Source organism: Carlito syrichta, unplaced genomic scaffold (genome assembly GCF_000164805.1).
Source record: "Carlito syrichta isolate Samal-C Ts95f unplaced genomic scaffold, Tarsius_syrichta-2.0.1 Scaffold288440, whole genome shotgun sequence".
Classification (NCBI taxonomy): Eukaryota; Metazoa; Chordata; class Mammalia; order Primates; family Tarsiidae; genus Carlito; species Carlito syrichta.
In genome coordinates this window covers 70,269-74,944 of record NW_007232536.1, presented here as the reverse complement: position 1 = coordinate 74,944, position 4,676 = coordinate 70,269, and the positions used below count along the sequence as shown (strand labels likewise).

The window sequence follows — 4,676 nt, the reverse complement described above, 5'->3', positions numbered from 1 at the left end:
TGGGTTGTGCTGGGTGAGCTGGAGGGGTCCACAGGAGCCATAGCACACAACCTGGGCGAGGAGCAGGCAGGGATTTCACGGTCTCCACACTCCCAGCAGCCCCCACCAAACCCCTTCCCTCAGGGCCACCATCAAGGCCAGCCATGACAGAAGGAAGAGATTTCTTCTTCTCATGAGGGGGAGATTTCTTCTTCAAGAAGGCTGGGAAGGGCCAGGCGCGGTGGCCCATGTCTGAAGTCCTAGCAGTTTGGGAGGCCCATGCGGGAGCGTCACTTGCTTGAACCCAGGAGTTTGAGACCAGCCTGGGCAACATAGCGAGACCTTGTCTGTACAAAAAAATTAAATTAAAAAATTAGCCAGGCATGGTGGTGCCTGTAGTCCCAACTACTGCTACATGGGAGATTGAGACAGAAGGATTGCTGGAGCCCAGGAAGTCGAGGCTGTGGTGATACCACTGCACTCCAGCCTGGGCAACAGAGTGAGACCCTGACTCAAAAAAGAAAAAAAACAAAGCTGTGAAGAAGAGAAACCAGAGAGAGGGAGTGGCTAAGATCTCATCCAGGCCGGGCCTTGGAAACTTCTGCTCGGGGTGGCTGAGGACTGGGAGGAGGCCCAGGTAAGCAATGCCTTGGGATTTTTGGCCTGGTTAGCTGGAGTGAGGGGCAGGTGGAGGCTGGGAGGGTTATTCTGGCAGCTGGAAAGTCACAAGCTCGGTTCTTGATGGTCACCTTCAGATATTGCGCCTGAAGGAAGGAAGGAAGGTGGTGTTATCCTTTGCTCTGAAGAGTCATTAAAACGCTAACACTAAGAATAGAACTTTTGTTCATTTTTATGGACTACAAACAACATTGTATCAACAACAGGAGTTAACAAACAAAAAAGAAACAAAAGGTGCCAACACAGAGGGTCACTGACCACTTTGGTCTGTGCTGTCCTTGGAACCATCCACCGTTGGCCTTGGTCACTTCTGGGGGCCAAGAGCTTCCCCCGTAGTGTTGGTCTTCCAGGTTGTGACAGGGAGGTGGCCCCCAGAGGGTGTCTGTGCCAGTTGCAGGCTCATCTTCTAGGTCGGCAGGCTGTGACGCCCACCCCATTTCCTTGGGCATTCGGGTGGGAACTGGCTGGGGAGAAGTTAAGTTGAGAGGTGTGTTAGGTACAGAGGTTCTGGAGGGGGCACAGCACCAGTAACCGGAGATTCGAGTAACACAAAGATCTGCAACACAAAGAGGCGAAGACAAGATTTATTTAAAAAGAGATTACTTCCCACATGTGGCCGTCTGGGGTGCGATCCAATGCCACATGGAAGATGCCAAGAATTGCACAGAAGTTAGATTAAAATGGCCAATGACTGCTTGTGGTTGAGTCCTTTCAACCGTTCCCCTTGGTGGTGGAAGATCATTAAGGTGATTGGGTGGTGGTCTGCTCCACATCATCATGAAGGGGCAGGCAAGCTCAGGTAATCACGTCAGGTGATGGACAGTGGGCAGATGGGTGGGTTAGTCATGTGATTGCTGCCACGGTGGGGTCTGAGTCATGTAGGTCACAAACGGCTGATTAGGTTAACTTGGGGGGTTTGGCCCCAGAGGGGCTTTTCCTGAAAGAGAATTGTCAGACATTTGCAATCCCCAAACTCCTTGACCAAAGGTAGTCCTGTTGTACTATCACTTTTATGGCTCTGACTAGGCAAAGTGTGATTTTTGAATGTTCACCTTGACAAGGAACCTAAAAGTTTACTAGAGATTATTACGCTGAACTATGAATTGAAAGGTTGCAGTAGAATGTCTGAATGCTTTCCAATGGTTATGCAGAGGCAAAAAAAGACTAAACCAAGAATAAAGCTAAGTTTCTTCTATGTTTCTAAAGGTATCTCCTTTCAAGGTGGATGGCCGCATAGGAACGGGTTTTGTGATGGCCTCCCTTTGGGTATTCTTGTTCCCTGATGACTGGGCAGAGCTTATGGGTTCTAAGGAGTAGGTAGTCTTGTTTGAAGTGGGGCCAGCTGGGGAGGAAGGGGTGGAGGAGGCCAGTCCTAGAGTCTGAACAGGAAGACTGAGGAGGCCAGAACCTAGGGGACAGGAGGCAGCCTTTGTTCTAAGTCTTCTTCCTTCAGGCTTTCCTGGACCAAGGAGGGGGCCAGAGGACAGGAACAGAGCCAGAATCCCTCTGCTCTGTCCCACTCTTCATGGGCAGGAGGATGGGCAAAGGTTGCTGTGGCCATCTTCAGTGAGGAAACAGAGGCCTAAGAAGTGTAATGGGTGAGACGCCTGACCAGGGCTCTGGGAACCCTGTTGCCCAGGCTCCCTGGTTTCGTGGAGACCAAACACCAATTCCCTAACCCTGGCTGGCCTTGCAGCTGCCCTCTGACAAGCTGCCCCTCTTCCCAGCAGTGTCTGGGGGTGGCCGTGGCAGGGATCTGGCCTGAGGGGTGGGGCGGAGCGTTGCCTCCCAGGCCTCTCCTCAGAGATAAAGGAGAAGGAACCTGGCCAACAAGAGGGCAGACTTGTTCCTGAGAGTGGCTCAAAGGCACCAGAAGGAGGCCAGGAAGGGGGTTGGCTAGGCCCAGGCAGCCTCCCACATTCGTCTTCCCAGGAGCCAGGGAGCCTCAGACTTGCTGTGTGCCTCAGACAGGTCCCGCTGGCTGGCTCAGACTCAGGCACCCTGGACTTAATAATCCCTTCTCCAGGTGCTAAGAACGGGTGTCAGCATCGGGCCTTGGACACAGACAAGCCCTGAGGCTCTGGGAATTCTGCAATTTGAGGGGCAGGAAGGGAGTTAGTTTGGGGGAAGTTCCGTGTCCTCTGGAGCCCCAGAAAAGTGTCTGGCATCCCCAGGGAGGAACAAGTAATCCCCAGCCCTGTGGACCGCCATTTCTCCATCTGAATGGCTATCCTCTGGCTACCAGGCAGCAGCAGACATACAGAACGGGTGGGTTTTAAACAAGCAGGGCTCCAAAAAAAGTAGGGTCCCCTCAGAGGGGGCTGTAGTAGGGCCATCTGAGCAGCCAGGGGCCAAATGGGGGCAAGCAGGAGGGCACTGGATGTAATGGGGGGTGGGGGCAGGTTAGGCAACTTCAGGGAAGAGGGCAAGTCCATCGCAGTCTAGTTTATCAGGACTTCTGGAAGCAGGCAGGGACAGCCAGGCTGGGCTTGCACTTGGACCATTCATCCTGTGTGCTGGGCTGCCAGGGATAATGAGATGGACAAGTCTTCTTTTCTGCTCTCAGAGTACCCCCAGTCTGAGGGCAAACAGGTCCTGGGTAGATGGCATGGATAGGTTGAGGAAAGGAGGCGTGCCATCTGGGAACCAGTGAATCAGAGTGGGCTTCCTGGATGAGAAGGATCTCCAGCTGCCCTCAGAACCTCAGGCAGCCTCTGGGCCTAGGTCTGAGCTGAGTAGTCTTCCTGGGTACAGTGTGTAGGGCTGGGGATAAGGAATAAGGGACAGTTCAGGAGGCCTTAAGAGGCCACACGGCACCACAGCTGTCAGCAGGCCCTCAGAGCAAGCATAGGTCCCAAAGGGACCCAGAGCAGTGCTGAACAGACATCATTGGCTCCCACAGGCCTGGCTGCTGGGCCACACTGTCCAGCACCCTCTCATGTGCCCCTGGTGTCCCTAGGGGAAGGGGAGGCTCTGGGATGGAGCTATGAGATCCAGATTCAGCATAGATCAAGGGTCTGTCGGCCTTGAGCTGAGATCTGGAATCCTCTGTCTCACTGACTCCGCAGAAGCTCTGGGAGCCCTGGGCTCTGGGCGCTATGTGAGGGAGGGGATGGGGCTGTCACAGATTGGGAGGGGCTTGAAGCTGCCTTTTCACAAAGCACTCACGTAAGATTGGGAAGGGTGACTCCCACATCAAAGGCTGTTGAGGAGAGGGGATTGTGGAATTGTTTCTTTCTTTTAATTTTTTATAGAGATGGAGTCTCACTATGTTGCCCAGGCTGGTCTCAAACTCCTGGGCTCTAGTATTCCTCCTGCCTCAGCCTCCCAAAGTGCTGAGATTACAGGCGTGAACCATAGCATCTGGTCAATTTGTGGGATTATGAGGGGGCTTGAGGCCCTCCTTCCCACACAGCTGGCCCCTCATAGGAAGAGTAGACTTTGGGCCAGGTGCGGTGGCTCACACCTCTAATCCCAGCACTTTGGGAAGCCAAGGTAAGAGGATTGCCTGAGCCCACAGGTTCGAGACCAGCCTGGGCAACATGGCTAGACCCTATCTCTATAAAAAATTAAGAAAAATTAGCTGGGCATGGTGGCACATGCCTGTGGTTCCAGCTACTTGGAAAGTTGAGGCAGAAGAATCGTCTGAGCCTAGCAGGTTGAGGCTGCAGTGACTGTGAGCCTGCAGTGGCCTGAGTGACAGAGTGAGACTCCAACTCAAAAAATAAAAAAAAAAAGAGCAGATTTTTATTCACCATCCACTATGTACTAGGCCATGTGCTAAGAAACTTTCTAGTATTCTTTCATTTTATCTCCATAGTGGCAGTGGGGAAGACACATTTACCTCTCCCATTTGATAGATGAAATGGAGCTCAGAGAAGTTTAGTGATGGTCTCAGAGTCACAAAGCTAGTAAGAGGTGGAGCTCTTAACTGGTCTTACTGCCTCTTTGGGACCTAGATAGCATCGCGCACAGTCTGGTCCCCTCCAGGCTTCCCAGGCCCTGCCTCCCCCCGCCCC

General features: G+C 52.9%; 1 protein-coding gene across 2 annotated transcripts in view; it reads left to right on the top strand.

The window, feature by feature from the left end:
* Window positions 1-4,676, top strand: part of ACSBG1 (acyl-CoA synthetase bubblegum family member 1) — a 63,558-nt gene that overhangs the window by 24,135 nt on the left and 34,747 nt on the right. The gene's annotated exons all lie outside the window — the stretch shown is intronic.